General features: G+C 40.7%; 1 protein-coding gene across 3 annotated transcripts in view; it reads right to left on the bottom strand.

Moving 5' to 3' along the window:
- LOC106634665 (histone H3.v1-like) overlaps positions 1-17,820 on the bottom strand; it is a 91,740-nt gene that overhangs the window by 71,717 nt on the left and 2,203 nt on the right. The gene's annotated exons all lie outside the window — the stretch shown is intronic.

Genomic DNA, 17,820 nt, shown 5'->3' with positions numbered 1-17,820 from the left:
CCTCTCCTCCAAGCAACTGAGAGCGACTGACTTTCCTTTCTGAGCTTCAGTTTCTTTACGGCTTTTCAAAGAACACCATGGCTACTTTGTCTGAAATCAAGTCTGGATGCTGTCATTAATTAACTGCATAAATTCTGTCTAGGCATTTAACCTTTCTGAGTTTCTATTTTTCTGTAGGTAAAATTAAACGTTTGTATTAGAGCTCAGCTCAGTCCCATTTCTGATCTGTCTATAATTCTAGGGACATCCATGGGCATGACTCAAATTGTTCATAGCATATGTTTTGCCTCAGCAGTAACACCTTAAATGAAATAGCCTGAACCTAAAAGCTCAAGTCTAAGAGGGCTCACATACCTAAATTCAAACATCCCTCTGCTTTTAGAGAGCAAGCCCAGTGTGTGGGAACTGAGCTCTTGGATTCTCTACTTCTTTATGTATAGCATTTAAAGTACATTAGGACTGAGGGACTCCAGAAGACCTTTCTCTCTCTGGCAAACTTAGCTGCATGCAAAAATAGCATACTGGTACAAACAGAAAAAGTGAGTCATCAGCTTCTCCCTCAGGCCCCCGTGTCCAGTGTCTGAACCATTAGAAATGAAAAGCAGGATTCAAACTAGCCTCATGGCATCAAGCAGTTCCCCAGGATCTACAAACCATAGTACTTACAACTTCCTTTTCATACATAATATGTGTACAGGGCTTTAGTATGGTGATGATGATGATAATGCTCAAAGATGAAAAGAACCTGAATGGAAATAACAAAATAGCTTGAGGTGTCTTCCTTGGCATCCCCCATATCTATTCTTTTGCTGAAGTTCACACTACCCAATACAGGTTTTTTTTTTTTTTTTTTTTTTTTTTTTATCATTAAAGGAGCTTAGAGCATTAGAATCTTCTTTAACAGGAGATCTATAAGAGCTATACCTAGAAAATATAGACAAAACAGAAGCTAGATTAAAACACTTCCCGTTGAGAGTATGGAAGTGATCAAAACTGGGAAACCCTGCTCCAATGACGAATCAAAGTTAGAAGGCCTGGTGGGCAGGAAGCAAATATTCACAGCTGGGTATGGAACCAAGAAGTCCAAAAGGAAGGCAAAGAGGAGAACTGGGACATTGGAGAAGATGGGTGAGCAGAAAGTTAGTCTGGGGAAATACTAGAACACAGCTTTACTGGCCAGGCACAGTGGCTCACGCCTGTAATCCAACACTTTGGGAGGCCGAGGCGGGTGCATCACCTGAGGTCGGGAGTTTGAGACCAGCCTGATCAACAGGCAGAAACCCCGTCTCTACTAAAAATAAAAAATTAGCTGGCTGTGGTGGCGCATGCCTATAATCCCAGCTACTCAGGAGGCTGAGGCAGGAGAATCACTTGAACCCGGGAGGCAGTGAGCCGAGATTACTCCATTGGACTCCAGCCTGGGCAACACGAGTGAAACTCCATCTCAAAAAAAAAAAAAAAAAAAGAAAAAACAGATCTATTACTACTACTGCTACTACTACTGATAAGTGGCCTTTTAACATTCTCATGGTGTAGGCCATGGAAATTATTAGGGGTTCTATAAGTCAATGTAACCCTTCAAAAAGAGACAGCAGGCCAGTGGGCATATATATATATTATATATATATATTATATAATATATATAATATATATTTATATTTTGGCTACATGATGTCATAGGCTTCCAATTGAATTTGGTTTCTACCACTTAATTGCATATTGCTGATAAATAATTTACAACAAAGTTAGCAGCATAAAACACCACACATTTATTATATCACAGTTTCCATGGATCAGGAGTCGGGCCTGGCTTTGTTGAATCATCTGCCTCAGAGTCTCATCTGGAAGCTGCAATCAAGGCATCAGCCAGTGCTGCAACCTCACTTCAAGGGTGGACTGGGAAAGCATCCTTTTCCAGGCCCATTTGGTTGTTGATAGCATCCTGTTTCTGGCAAGCTGTCAGGTTGAGGGCCTTAGCTTCTTGCTAGCAGTCAGCTAGAAGTGGCCCTCAGTTTCTGACTATGTGGCCTCTTCCCAGGGAACAGATCACAGCCTAGAAGCTTGCTCCTCACAGCCAGCAAGGAAGCAATGTTACAATCACACCAAATATAATTATGTACATGCAATCACATATATCCCATTGGCTTTGCCATAGTCCATTGGATAGAAGCAAGTTACAGGACATGTCTATACTCAAGCCAAGGGGAATCCCATTGGCTTTGCCATAGTCCATTGGATAGAAGCAAGTTACAGGACATGTCTATACTCAAGCCAAGGGGATAATCAAAGAGCATGATTACGGGGAAGCAGGGGTTATGGGGAACACCTTACAGTCAGTCTATATGTCACACATAGAGCTTCTTGTTGGTCTGTGCTATTGATGCTACTCTTCTATTCTCCTTGAGAAACCAAGCAAAGACAGTACAGTACTAGAAATGAGCTACCTCACATAGTGAAGTATACATTGCCGAACCTGAAAATGGAGCTCTCTAGCCATACCAGGATTAACGAGACACAGTTGTTTCTCCTTTGTGTGGACTACCTGCTGCATTTCCTTTCCCAGAAACCAAAGCCTTCATTTCCCAAAATACTGTAGACAGAAATCAGTAACTAGATGAAATGAGGGGAGTAAGCAAACAGGGAAAAGTATAAAGATCTACATTTGGATTCCCCAAACCACCTGCACAAGTTGAGGCAGAGCTTGACGATAAAGGCTCCTGGAAAAGACTTAAGGGATTCGGTTGACTCCACATGGGTCAGCAGCATGATGGGGCTGCCAAGACCAGTGAAGGCAACTGGAGGCTGTGTTAGACTCAGTATAATTGGTCTAGACAGAGGGAGGAGACACTTTTTCCTCACCCTGTGCTACTCTGACCACACATGGAGAATGATGCTAATTGCAGATCCCATGTGCTAAGAGAGACATGCATCAAGAGCACCTGCAAAGAGGACCCCCAGGAAACCAAGGACATTAAAACCATGGGAGATACCAAAATGGATAAGGACTGGGAATACCTATTCTGCAAAGATAAAATCCTAAGATGAATAGTAGCACTGCTTTCAGGCATTAGAGGGCTGTCATATGGATGAGGAATTAGACGGTTTTATAGGAGCCTAAGGGATATAACTAAAACCCATAGTGGAAGTACAGGAGGATTCAATTTCTGCTCAAGGTAAGAAACATTCTCCAGTCAGCACAATTGCCATGGCAGATAATAGATGCTTCTCATTGGAGATCTTCATTGAATCATTCACTTATTCCACAAACATTTATTAGCTCCCACCAACTGCCAAGCTCCAGACTATGCAGACATCCAACGAAGAAGATGCATTTCCTGAATGCACCTTGAATAAGACAAGCAAACAAACAATTTCAATAAAGTGCTAAGTGCTGAAGTAACCAATGACCCCCAAACCTCAGATATTTCTTTCTTGCTCATGTCACATGTAGGAGGCCACAGCCCAGGTCCCATGGTTCCATGTGCCTTCTCATTCTTGGGACCAAGCTGAAGGAACCTGGCACAGGAAAAGAGCAACGAAGCTGGTAAAAACTTACAATGCCTTTGAAAACTTCCTCTCAGAAGGAACTAATCTGCTCCCCTTCCGTTGACTGAAGAATGTCACTTGGCCAAGCCTGGCACCAGTGACAGAAAAGCACAGGGGGCCACTGAAAGTCATATAGCAAGAGGCAGGTATGTCTCATCCTCTATGGAGATGCAGGGAGCAGATGATCGGGAAAAAATGAACCAATCAACTATAATGCCCTTGGAGACATGCTGGGGGATTTGAAAGAGAAAACTAGTCCTTTCCCCCAGAAGAAATCAGAGATCGTGTGGAAAAGATAACGCTTCAGAAGGATCTTTGAAGATGGTGGCCATTTTTCACAGGCTAGGACTATCACTGTCACTTTCTAAAGTCACTCTATATTCACACATATATGAATTATACAGAATAATGCAATTTATGTGAATGTTTATAAATCAGTTAGCACTGGTCTAAGCAGGATAGTTTTATTGCCTGGGGAGAAACGTGAAAGAGTGAACAATCAAACTTTCCACTTGGGGAGCGAAATCTACAGAAATTTAAATGAGGTAAATGAAATTTAACAGTTGAGAAATTATAGTTATGAAGATCTAGGTTAATCTGGGAATGAAAGTGGGTGAATCAAGAGAAAAATATAAGAAGCTGAATTTAATTAAGAAACCTAGAAGGAAGATATTAAGAGCTGTTGTCCATGAGGAATAATAAATGAAAGATTTTTCTGTCATTTTTGGTTTCAAAGGCCTAAATTGTGGTTTTTCTGTCCTCCTCAAAAAACTTTGTCTGTGAAAATTCCACTGACAGAAGGAGAATAACCACGGTGATTAAAGTGTGTTTATTTGTTTATAGGAAATTTTTATTGTCTGGCTACTGGGAGCAAAACAATTTTCACTAGGGCAGAAGATAAAAATTGTCCCTTTTTTCTTAAGTGTGGCCAGTGAACCAAGGGAATTTGGATGAGGCAAGAATGGGCACTTGGCCTAAAACACTTAATTGCTCCCATTGTGCACCCTTTAATTTTTAATGCATTTTATTTCTGCATTCAGGGAGTAGTTTTTACTTTGTTTTGTTGTTGTTGTTATTGTCGTTGTCTTCCTCTTTCTCCTGCTGCAGTGCTATTCTTTTAAAACTTTTGCAACGAACATGCTAAATGCCAATTGTACCATGCAGTGCCTGTGAGAATAAGTGCTTCCCTATCAATTTGCAGCTTGAAAACTGCCTTCTTCTCCAAGGAAAAATACAATTTTAAAAAATAGTGTTGGGATTATAACAAAATTATCACAGTGCTTCTCACTAAAGCTAGTACTGGGGCACAATTAGGGGCGAGTATAGTGAGTTTCAGAACTTCTGAGAAGTTGTTGTGCAAGGCAAAATGTGTTGAATGGAAGTTAGAAGGCCTCTTTGGATTTCTGTGTCCACAGTTCTTAGCAGTGTTCTTTCGGCTAATCACAATAATACTGAGCACTTACTCTGTGCCACATTTGGCTTGAAGCTTTTCTGTGTATTAACTAATACACTCCTCATAACAATGTCATATGTGGGGAGCATTATTATTTCTATTTTATACGTTATAAAACTGAGTCACAGCCACTTATCCCAAATATATAGAGACTTTTTAGAAATCAGTAACAAAAATACAAACAAGCCAATAGGAAACAATAGGCAAAAGACAAGAATAGGCACTTCATGAAAGAAGAGACCCAAATAGCCATTAAACACTGTAACTGATTACAAGTAAACTAAACTGAAAGTATAGCTAAGTAAAAGTGTTCAACTTCATTTGTCATCACAAAATCCAGTGAAAACCAAAATGACACACTACTACCTACTCAACAAAATGGCTAATATTGCAAAGACTGATACTACCAAAATCTTTGAAAAAAAAACCAGAGAAACATGACTGGTAGGGTATGAGTTGGCCTCACTTCTTTGGAAAGCAGTTCAACATTAACCATTCAAGTTGAGCATTTGAAAGTCCTGTGATGTGACAATCTCACTCTTAGGTTTACACCAAATATATGCTTGAAATCGTGTACCAAAAAGCATATCTATGAGTATATTAGTCAGGGTTCTCTGGAGGAACAGAACTAATAGGATATATGTATACATGAAAGAGAGTTTATTAGGAAGAATTGGCTCACACGATCACAAGGCAAAGTCCACAATATGACTTCTGCAAACTGGGGAAGAAAGAAGCCAATAGTGCCTCAGTCTGAGTCCAAAAGCCTCAAAACCAAAGAAGCTGACAGTGCAGTTTTCAGTCTGTGGCCAAAGGCCCAAAAGCCCCCAGCAAAACCACTGCTGTAAGTCCAAGAGTCCAACGGCGGAAGAACATGGAGTCTGATGTCCAAGGACAAAAACGATCCAGCACAGGAGAAAGATGAAAGCCAGAAGACTCAGCAAGCCAACTTATCCCACCTTCTTCCACCTGCTTTGTTTTTGTCTGAGAGAGGACTGCTGGCCGTGGATTGGATGGTTCCCACTCACATTGAGGAGCATGAGATCTTCCTCTCCCAGTCCACTGACTCAAATATCAATCTCCTCTGGCAACACCCTCACAGACACACCCAGAAACAATGACCAGCCATCTAGGCATCCCTCAATCTAATCAAGTTGACACCTGATATTAGCCATCACAAAGAATGTTCATGAAACCATGATTTGTGAAAGTCCTAACTGGAAACAGCACAAATACCCTCAACAGAAGGATGACTAAGAATATTTAGTACATTCATACAATATGACATTATTCAGCAATAAAAATGAGCCTTAGCCCATGCAACAACATGGATGAACTTCATTAACAACGTCAAAAAAAGAAAAAGGACTGAGACACAGAAGGATACTATATGACGGTAGTGAAATAAAGTGTCAAGATTGCAAAAGTAACCTTTAGTTTTAAAATTCAGGATAGTGGTGACTTTGGGGAAAGAGGAATCTTATTATTTCTAATTTTTGTAAGTTTCCCAATTAGCTATAGTGAACAGGTAGTAATATACAATGAAACAAATACAAAAGTAAATTTTTAAAATTCAGCTTAACCCTTGAGTACTGACATGTGGAGGTTGAAAAGCAATGCACAGTCCTCTCTTAGGTATCATCTGGGCCTGCAAATGCTTCTTTCTCCTCTCGTGCTTTCAGCAAGTTCAGTGGAGAATTTTGCTATTCGAAACTTCTTCATTGACACTAAAGCTGTGCTTCCTGGGTACATGTACAGATCCCACTTCCTTTCTGAGGCTTCTCCTTTTCTGATCAGCCAGCTTGAAGCAGAACTCCCTAAGCCCTTGCATTAAAGCCATGTTATTTCCATAAGTATGTGAAACATTTTGAGAGTTGGTACCCATTTGTAGAACACAGTAGTATCCATTTCCTGACTGTTTAAATGATTTAATAATTGGTAAGTGCTCAAAATTTGATTTGGAGTTATTTTACTTTCTTTATTCCCTATTATAACATATAATTTAAAAGATAATGTAAAAGTCACACAAAAAATGATGAGAAAATGTTCTAAAACATGACTTCAGGGGCTGTTTCAAATGTTAAAAAATAACATATTTTCTTTACTTTAAAATGACTTTTTTTACATGTTAATATTTATGAAATGAAGATGATCTCAAGATTGATGGCGTTTTAGCATTATTGTTGGCCAAGCAGTCTACATGATGTTGATGTCACTGACTGACATTGATGGCCTTGCTCCTATTGGTAGGCAGACTATAAACTGGCCTCCAGTGATCCCAACCTCCTGGTATTTATTCTCTTGAGTAAACTCTTCCCTTGAGAATGAGATGAACCTAGTAATTTGGTTTTTTGTTTGTTTGTTTTTTGAGATGGAGTCTCACTCTGTCACCCAGGCTGGAGTGCAGTGGCATAATCTTGGCTCACTGCAACCTCCACCACCCAGGTTCAAGTGCTTCTCCTGCCTTAGCCTCCCAAGTAGCTGGGATTACAGGCCTGCGCCACCACACTCGGCTTTGTATTTTTAGTAGAGACAGGATTTCGCCATGTTGGCCAGGCTGGTCTCGAACTCCTGACCTCAGGTGATCTGCCTGTCTCGGCCTCCCAAAATGCTGGGATTACAGATGTGAGCCACCATGCCCGGCCCTAGAAACTTGTTTCTAACAAACAGAATATAGCAAATATAACAGGCTGTCACTTCTAAGATTAGATTACAAAAAGACTATGGCTTCTATCTTGGGCATTCTCTTTTGCTATCTTACCTGCTCACTTTGATGAAGCCAATATGAACTGACCTATGAAGAGGCCACACGACAAGATGCTAAGGGAACCTCTGGAACAGCCAGCAAGAAACTCAGTCCAACAACCTGCACAGAAATACATTCTGCCAAAAGCCACACTAGTTAGCTTGGAGGCAGATCCTTCCCTGGCAAGCCCTGACATGACTACAGTCCTGGCCACCACCTTGATTACAGCCTGGGACGCCAGGAGCCAGAGGACTCAGCTAAGCTATGCCAAGACTCCTGACCCAAAGAAGCTGTGAAATAATGAATATGTGTTGCTTGAAGGCATGATCTTTGGAGGTAACTAGTTATTCAGAAAAAATTAACTAATACACTCATGTTACCATTACTTCAATTGAGGAATCAGTATTATTTGAAGTACATATGGCGAGTATAATTGCTCTTTAAAATATCATTTAAAATGCACTATGATTTCACCTTGGAATGAAAAGATAGCATATATGAAAGTAAACAAAAACCAGAAACAGAATACTGGGGTATACTTGTAGCTTTATAAAGTCAATGCCCTTATTTGTAGAAATAACCAGGAATTATACATTCTCTTGCAAAGCAACAACCAAATCTTCGTGGGACTGTATTAGTTTGCTAGGGCTGCCATAAACACAGTATCACAGACAGAATGACTTAAGCAACAGAAAGATATTGTCTCTCAGTTCTGGAAGCTAGAAGTCCAAGAGCAAAGTGTCAGTGGGGTTGCTTCCATCTGAGGGCTGTGAGGGTGAATCTGTTCCACGTCTCTCCCTTTGACTTGTAGATGGCTGACTTCTGCCCCTGTCTTCACATCATCTTTCCTCTGTCCTTATCTCTGTGTCCAATTTTTTCCTTTTTATGAGAACAAAGTTACATTAAATTAGCATCTACCCTAATAAACTCATCTTAAATTGATTACCTCTGAAAAGACCTATCTCCAAATTTTGTCACATTTTGTGGTATTGTCAGCCACAACTTCAACATATTAATTTTAGCAGTATACAGATCAATCCATAAAACCATGTAAAGTAACATATTCATAGGTTCTGGGGATCCGGATGTGTACGTTTTTGTGGGGGCCACTATTCTGCCGACATCAAAAGTGAATGATGTGTTCTCACTCATAGATGGGAATCGAACAATAAGAACACTTAGACACAGAAAGGGGAACATCACACACTGGGGCCTGTTGTGGAGTAGGGGGAGCGGGGAGGGATAGCATTAGGAGATATACCTAAGGTAAATGACAAGTTAATGGGTACAGCACACCAACATGGCATGTGTATACATATGTAACAAACCTGAACATTGTGCACATGTACCCTAGAACTTAAAGTATAATAAAATATATATATATACATATAAAAGTGAATGAGGAAAGAGAAACCATGGGGACTTTCCTACTGCTGCAGTATGAATGGCATGTCACCCCTGTGAATGGGGTACAGCTATCCAATATAGAAAGAAAATAATGTGCTCTGCACAAGGAACACCTCCCAGACTTGATTATTCAAACAAAAATGGACCAGTTGTTTAGTTTTCCATGGAGGGCCTCTTCCTCTTACTCTGCCCGTTCAAGGTCACTTGCTTTGCAGGTAAGTACAAGTCAACTCAGGCAACATCCACAGCTCTGGGTAATGGCACTATTTGAAATCAGTTGCAGAAGGAATATTCCCTGGATTCAGTTATTCAACATATATTGATGTACAATATGAATACATATTGAATAATGAACAATGAATAATGGACAATATTGAATACAACATATATTGATATAAAATACAATATATTGATGTACAACATGCCATATGCCTTATACTATTAGTGACTTTCAACTGCACCATTTAACCTAAATCTCAAAATATTATATTATATGTAAATATCATTGTATTATTTTATTTAAAAAATGAGGTTCAGGGAGGATGTGTAAGTGGATTTGAAGGAAAGAGATTCAAACATAGCAATATCTGACCCAAAAATCTTGTTCTTTGAGAACATTCTTCTTTCACTATGATCTTCAAGCATCAACGACCTCTGGAGCAGATGTTGTTTGTTCTCAAGAACTGTTCCCTTAAAGCAGGTGTCCCCAGCCCCCAGGTTGTGGATGAGTACTGCTCTGTGGCCTGTCAGGACCTGGGCAGAACAGCAGGAGGTAAGGCAAGCCAGCACTGGCTGCCTGAGCTCAGCTTCCTGTCAGATCAGCGGCGGCATTAGATTCCCATAGGAGCCAGAACCCAACTGTGAACCGTGCATGCAAGGTTGTGCGCTCTTTTATGAGAATAGAATGGTAAGTGTAATGGGCTTGAATCATCCCAAAACCATCCTCCACCCCACCCGGGTCTGTGGAAAAATTGTCTTCCTCGAAACCAGTCTCTGGTGCTAAAAAGTTTGGAGACTGCTGCTTTAAAGAGTCTGCAATACAGAGGTCATTCATTCAGAGTACTTAAGAGAGGTGAGGAGCTTTTTTTTTTTCTGTATTAATTCTTTCTAAGGAAGGTAAAACCATCTGATTTAATTCCTTTTTGTAATAACAGCACACATGCATTCAGTGTGTACTCTGTGTCAGGAACTTCATGTGTGATCATATGAGAAGGGTGTCATTATTTTCCCCATTTTCCAGAGGAAGAAACTGAGGTTAAGTAATGTGGGTGAAGTTATAGAGCTAATGTTGCAGAGCTGGAATCTGCTGGTTCCAGAACTTGCCCTCTTGGGGTTTGTGATATTGACTGCATGTCTATTTTGGGGGAGCTCACTTCCTGTTCTCTTTCTACTTATAAGTAGGGCCTAAAAGACATAAGCTATAAACACGATAGACTCACAAAAACATCAAGAAAAAGCCATAGCCATGGTAATAATTAACGAACAGGACAGTGCATAATGAGTGCTAATTATGGGCAAAGGATAAGTGAATTAGGAGCCAGAAAGAAAGGGATACAGAAAGCTCATCAGTTTTGTAGCTTTAAATCAGCCACGATGAATGACACCCCTCTTCCCTGCTAATGCAACGAAGACTAAGACAGATGAGAGCTAACTATCTCCTTTATTACCAATAGAGGCCATGATGGAGGGTATAACTGTGACAGAGCCAAGACACCCACTAGCTGAACCCCAGAACTAGGCACACTCACCCAGGGAGGAAGAGGCCACCCCAGACCCAGGTAGATCTCTCTCCTACAGGGAAGCATCCCTGAAGAGCAGCAGAGAAGCCTTGCAGGCTAAATGCTCCCTGCATGCATCTCATTCCCAAGAGGAAGGACAGAGCTGATGTAAGCATTTAAAGCCATTCTTCCCCAATTTATCAACAAATAATTCCCTCTGTCTCCTGAGGCAGGCAGAGTGTTTCTGCCAACTCAAAGTGGCTTCCAGGAAGAGGTGAATACATAAAGACAGGCAGACTCCATAGCTGGAAAGGGCATTATATACTCCGAAGAATACACCAATACCTCTCTAATGTTTAGCTCCATGAGAATAAGGGTACTGTCTCTAGCTTGCTTTTGCATCTCCAGGGTCTACCCTAGTGCTGGATGGAGACTAAGAGCTAAAGAATTAAGTGATGCTGGAATGAATGTGTGACCCTTGACAAAAAAGCTGATCTGAAACACCACATAAAGTCAAGGGCCTCAATGTGAGATAAAGTTTGCTGGAAACCGCATCTCTATAATAGCTTTTATATTTAAAGGATGATTATATGTGGGGAGAGAAAAATAATTACACTGAGAACTGAGCTTTTAAGCATAGCATTTTCCTTTGTCAATTAGTTGACTCAAGGCAATTAAAACAATATCATGAATATAGGATTTAAATACCTTATGGATAGTTAAATTCCTGGAATGTAAGTACATGTTGAAGGTATGAAGAACTCAGATCTCTTCCTCACTTGAAGAAATGATGTAAAATATAGTGGAGTCCTCTTTCTAGTTTTATGAAATATATATGTGCAGGTAGAGAATGGGAGAGAATGCTATCATGAGACAGGAAGAAAGCATGGAACTTGACTTTGACCTGTTTCTAAATCCAACACGGCTAGTTGCAAGCTGGAACATACAACCTTCGAGAAGTTACTTCTCTGTACATAAAATTAGGGGAAAGGAAAGGAGAATGTTCAAATCTCCCAGCATACAGCTACTCAATAAATGCCATGTTTTTATTTGCCTCTTCATTTCTCTTTCTTGTTTCCCATACCATCTAATAGATTTTTCTAAGATTGCACAAAATAGTTATTTTTCCTTAGTTTACAGAACTTACTTTACAATAATCATTATGGTGCACATATTGAAATAACCTAACGATTATTTTAAATATGAAAACTTTTTTTTTTTAATTTAAGAACTAATTGCTGGTACATATACACCATGGAATACTACGCAGCCATAAAAAGGAATGAGATCATGTCCTTTGTAGAGACATGGTTGGAGCTGGAAGCCAATATCCTCCACAAACTAACACAGGAACAGAAAGCCAAACGTCACATGTTCTCACTTATAAGCGGGAGCTGAACAATGAGAACGCATGGACACAAGGAGGGGAACAACACACACTGTGGCCTGTCAAGGGGGTGGAGGGAGGGAGAACATCAGGAAAAATAGCTAATGCATGTGGGGCTTAATACCTAGGTGATGGGTCGACAGGTGCAGCAAACCACCATGGCACATGTTTACCTACATGACAAACCTGCATGTCATGTCCTGCACAGGTATCCTGGAACTTAAAATAAAATTAAATTAATTTTTGTTAAAAAGAACTAATTGCCTAAGCTTCAAAGCATTCTACAAAATATTTATTTCCACCACAAAGCAGATTAATATATATATAGCCAGCTCTTATAAGTGTCATTGTAAACATTTCCAAAAGAACAGTGTTCCAAAGTCTATGGAAAGAGAACTCTACCATTGTCTAAGAGACCTCTTGTGGCATTAGTGCTATTTTAAATCTAGAATTAAAACAAGGCTTTGAAAGGAAAAGCCTGCACCATCAGTTTTCAGGGACAATAGGGACATACTCTAGAGGACTTCAGTGAGGACTCCAAGACAGAAGAGAGCTGCTAGAAACAGCATGTGCTGATTGAAGTTGAGAGTTCAGAGTAAGAGGTAAGGGTCTGAGAGTCACAGTTCAAATGCTCCTTGGACCTTCTATTACAAATGGAACTAGGGACTCATGAGAATGATTAGATTGAATTGTAATTTTTCTGTTAATGCACATCTGTGAGCTCCTAAGTAAGGGATTGAATTTCATTCTTCTTAATAAATCTCTACCCATGTACCTAGCACACAGGCTGCTATATGGGAGGTACCTAATACATATTGATTCAACTGAACTGATAGGCCTGCCAGGAGAGAAAACTTTTTTTTTTTTCTGAAGAGTGTGAGGTTCCCAGTATCCTTGAATAAGGCCTAAAAGAGCAAATCATTAAGACCGACTCATCAAAAGATCAGCCAGCTTTGGTCCCAAAATCTAAAATCAAAGAGAGTGCCACAATTTTCCATCACCCTGAAGGTATTCCAGCACTCAGCAGGGGCCAGTAATTTGAACAAGGGGACCACTTCAAGCCTGCAATACTGCAATTTTTGTAACACTGATGTGTGTAATTTTGGCCACAGTTTAACACAGGATAACAAATAAAAGCAATATTCTATTTGTCTATAGTTGTTTATATAACACCATAGACTATAAGCTTTTTTATGAAATTGTATTTACTGTGCATACTTTACCTAAATTAACTAAGCATTCCTCCTCTGCAGTATCATCTGCACAGGGCTAAATTCTCCATTAGAAGTCTTAGGCACACTGCCCAGAGCTTATGGTACCTTGAGGGCTTCCCAAAAATGATTTAATTTCTTTTAAAAATCAGAAAAATATATACTTTTAGATTAAAGAAGATATTTAAATAAAGAAGAAAATATATTCATCTTTATACTAATGCAATCATAAAATATAATTTTAACTTGGCAAGGCAGGGAGCGGGATTCATAAAGGAAAACATCATGAAAGTCATAACTGGACCTCATAACCACATATGCCAAGATGTGTCAAATTTGGTGTCATAAAGTAGATAATCTTAAAAATCCTGTTTTCAGAAAAGAATCACTCAATTTGTCATAGATGGATGGATTGTTGTTACAAACACAGAGACAAAATTGGGCGTTGGGACGGGATGGTTGGGGAGGCATGAGATGGGTGAGCTGAGTTGGAAGGAACAACAATCCTCCATGTTTTATGGCTGTGACCCTCATTTCCCCTCTCACTAGCGGACTGCTCTAGCTAATTAGCAAATCAAAAGAAATAGAAACAATTCTAGACCTCAGCACAATCAAATTAGTGGAGTTATTTGAGGATATCATTTTCACACAGTGCAATCATGCTCTCTTTGTTTTGGTCAAACGAGTGAAAATTATCTTTCAAACCCAACGCCCTTCCCTCTACCCAACTGGCTCTGTGGATAGTGGCATTTCCTATCTGCTCTCATAAGTTTTACAGATGATCTTTTTCTATTAAGACAGGAATGTGCAATGCACAATTAAACAATACCCAACAAGCTTCCCTTTTAAAAATACATTTGACTTTTAAGGTGATTCAGCAGTAAGAGCCATTAGTACCTCATCTAAATCAGGACTTGGAAAGTTTATTAAAATTGGATTTTTAACCTGATCCCAATTTCCTTTGTGGATAAAGAATCCCACTGGAGTCTTTAATATTCATGCTATTAACCTGAAAGATTCAAACAGCCATGATGGGAAGAAAGGCTATACAGGGCTGCCCACTAGACTGGGGGTTACAAATAAAACCCCATTGAGTCTGAGCAGGTAGACTACTGTGGATTCTGGACATCTTCAAAAGAAGCAACTTCTCTCTTTTTCTCTCTCTCCCCTTTTCCTGACCTCCCGTCTCCTATTACGTATTTTGTGGGAAAGAGAAAAACCACAAAAATAGCAAACATAAGCATATTACTTAATTACATAGAGCACTAGACTAGGAGTCTAGTTTTTACTGGAAGGGTAGCTTCCTCCTCTAGTGCTCTAATGAAATCCCTCAATTATAAAATAGGGAAGTCTGGGCTAATAATCTCTAAGATTGGTTGAGAAGATGCACTTTGGAGTCAGGTGAGAACTATTTGAATATCAGCCCTACCACTTATTAGTATGTCACCTTGAACGAGTCACTAAACTCTTCTAAACCTCCGTTTCCCCATTTGTAAAATGAACAAAAGGTGCAGCTCCTATGATTCATTTTGCATAGTACCTGGCACTATAAGCCTTAGATACACTTTAGCTGGTATTATTACTGATTATTGCCCAAACTCATAGGTCAGTTGCTTTTGTTTCTATTTCATGCCTTTTCACTCCTTGAGCCTTATCTTCTTTAGAACAGTTTACAATTGTGTTAACTCATGTCTGTGCGTGTCTGTAAAGGTAGGCTAGGAGTGTTTGCCTTGTTTTTCCTTGAGATAAGATTTTATGCTCTCTTAGGGCAATGGAGATATCTTAATTTTTCATCTCTCTCTTAGTAACTGGCATAGTGTTGTACACATACTAGGTGCTCAATAAAGACTTCGAGATCTTAAAATATTAGCAGTACAGAGATCTTCAACTAAAACCCTCCCATTTTTCAGTTGTTGGCACTGAGAAAAAGTGTCTTGGGTCACACAACTGACTGACAGCCCCTTTTGCAGTCAACTACTACTGTGTCTCCTAAGGGCCTCTATTCTCACGCCCATGGCTTTGAAAGGGAAACATGTTTGACTTAAACCCTGACTCCTTGACGGAAGTTCCATTTACAAAGTTTTTGTTGCTGTTGTTGTTGTTTTGTTTTTGTTTTTAAGAGCATAGTATGTTTCAGATACCATGCAGGATTGTAGGATTCTGGGATTCAGATACCATGGAGGATTCATCATTAAATCACGATACCCAAGCTCAAGGCGTTTATAATCTATCAGAGAAGACAGATCCCTAAATAGATGTTTCAATAATGTGATTGTGTTGTCATAGGAGAGCTAAGCTCTGGCACTACATGAGCTTCTGGATAAGAAACCTAACTCATGACCAGAAGACTTCAGGGAGAGCTATTTAGGAGCAGTGGCAAATGCCTGGACACACACATAAAGCTAAGTAAGAACAAAATAGCCAGTTGGTATTTTTATTTATCTGAATATAAGAACATTGATTATTGATCAATGAACAATTGCTCAGATTTAAAAAGAAATGAGGAAAACTAAAATGTTAGTCCTCAAATTCCTGTCACTTCCCACATGTGCCCTGCAGTCATTTCCTGCAAATGGAAACTTCCAACAAAATCTCTGGGCTGGAGACCTGGGGTTCCAGTTTCTTTCAAGGTCTTGTGGTAGGGAACTAAGTGGGTGAGTAACCTGCCTTTGGCTTCCAGGGTGCAAACAGAATCATTGCTAACCCCCTTTGTGTCTCACAATGGGTAATGAAATTCATACTATGGCACCAAAGCACTTTGAACTCTTTAGAAAAAGCAATCATACCAACTTAGAGCATCAAAACCACTCCATATTTTGAAGGACTCATGATCTGCACTGTGCTTGGCTGCTGGTGGAAGCTTAAAGACACCAGTAATTGGCAGAACTTTATCTTAGACTTCCATTTGACCCTCACAACCTCACACATGATTTTACACAGCTTCCTATAATGGGGGAGAAAAGCCCTTCTTTTAAATCTAATGTTAGTTTAAATGCTAAGGCTTTCAAAGTGGGCCTTTAAAGTCACTTTTTAGAATTTGTATTTTTTTTTAACCTAAAATAGACATGCCAACATTATTCTGACTAAAAGAAGTAGACAAGGTCATTCAACTCCTAAAAGCTTATTTTCCAAAAGCACAGTTAGGTCTCAGCTTTCAGGGTGCTTCTGGCTGTATCAAAAAGACAGAATATACTGGTCACTGTGTTGTTGTCTGAAAGTGCCGAGGGTAATCTGTGTATGAGTTAAAGGGCCAATTTCCTATAGGAACCTTCTCTTAGATGGGATTTTTTTTTTAATTAAACAATGTTGGTGAAATATATTTAAACGTAAATCACAAATTCGAAGTCTTCCAAATATTTATTTACTAATGTGGAAGACATGGAAACTACAGTAATCTCATTTAAAGGAAGTTACTTTGATGTGCATTTGCTTTTGGGGGGGTATGATTGCTGACCTGCCTTTGAGGGCAACTTCCTTTGGCTCAGGTAAGCAGGCAAACCCGTTTCTCCAAGGCGATTCCAACCCCACGCCCCTCAAAACCTTAAATCTTAAATTGAGTTATTGGGTGCAGGTCCTTTCTCCCACAGAACCTCCCAGCTTCCGGAACAGAGATGCGGGGCAGAAAGACCCCGCTTTTTATTTCAGAGCTGACGTTTGCAATCCTAGTGCACTAGCGGGAAAAAAAAAAAAGCTGAATTTTCCGCGCTCTCCTGGCAAATTGGCGTCCGCTCTCCGACGCTAAACCAAAGGAAAAGGAGTGTTCAGTGGTGACAGGGCGCTCTTTGAAGCCGGCTCCTCACGCGGATTCCGGCCCAGGCCGCCGTTCCGGTCCCAGTCCGGCTGCAGAGCGAATTGGAGAGGATGGCACCTCCTGCTTCCCGGGGGGCGGAAGGAGCGCCAGCGCCTAAGGTGGGTCACCTGCCAGGAAGGGAACACGCATGGTGCAGACTCACGTGGGAGGAGCACAGGTCCCGGGTACAAGTGCCGAGCTGGCGACTTAGAGAAGAGGTAGACTCGGGCTCAGACCAAGCAGGCGTAAGGGAGTAGATGGGACGTCCCGTGTTTGCAGTGACGGCGGAGTCACCCATCCCAGCAGCCTCACCTTCTTGGAGCGCTGATCCCTCCCCTTGGACTGAAACCCCAGGCGCCACCGCACCGGGTGGGCGGGACCGACTACTACCCGACCAGCGGCTGGAGCTGCGTGCCAGGCGGGGCTGTGCGGAGCAGCTGAGCGCAGAGCGGAGCACCAGGCACCTAGCGGGCCGGACTCTGGGCGGCACCCGAGCGGGCCGGGCAGCAGTGGGCGCTCGCGATCCTCCTCTGCCCAACGCGCTCTCCCTCCGGGCCCGGCC

Source organism: Pan paniscus, chromosome 3, assembly GCF_029289425.2.
Source record: "Pan paniscus chromosome 3, NHGRI_mPanPan1-v2.0_pri, whole genome shotgun sequence".
NCBI classification, from domain to species: domain Eukaryota; kingdom Metazoa; phylum Chordata; class Mammalia; order Primates; family Hominidae; genus Pan; species Pan paniscus.
Note: the sequence above shows the minus strand (reverse complement) of the source record. Positions and strands in the feature narration are given on the sequence as shown.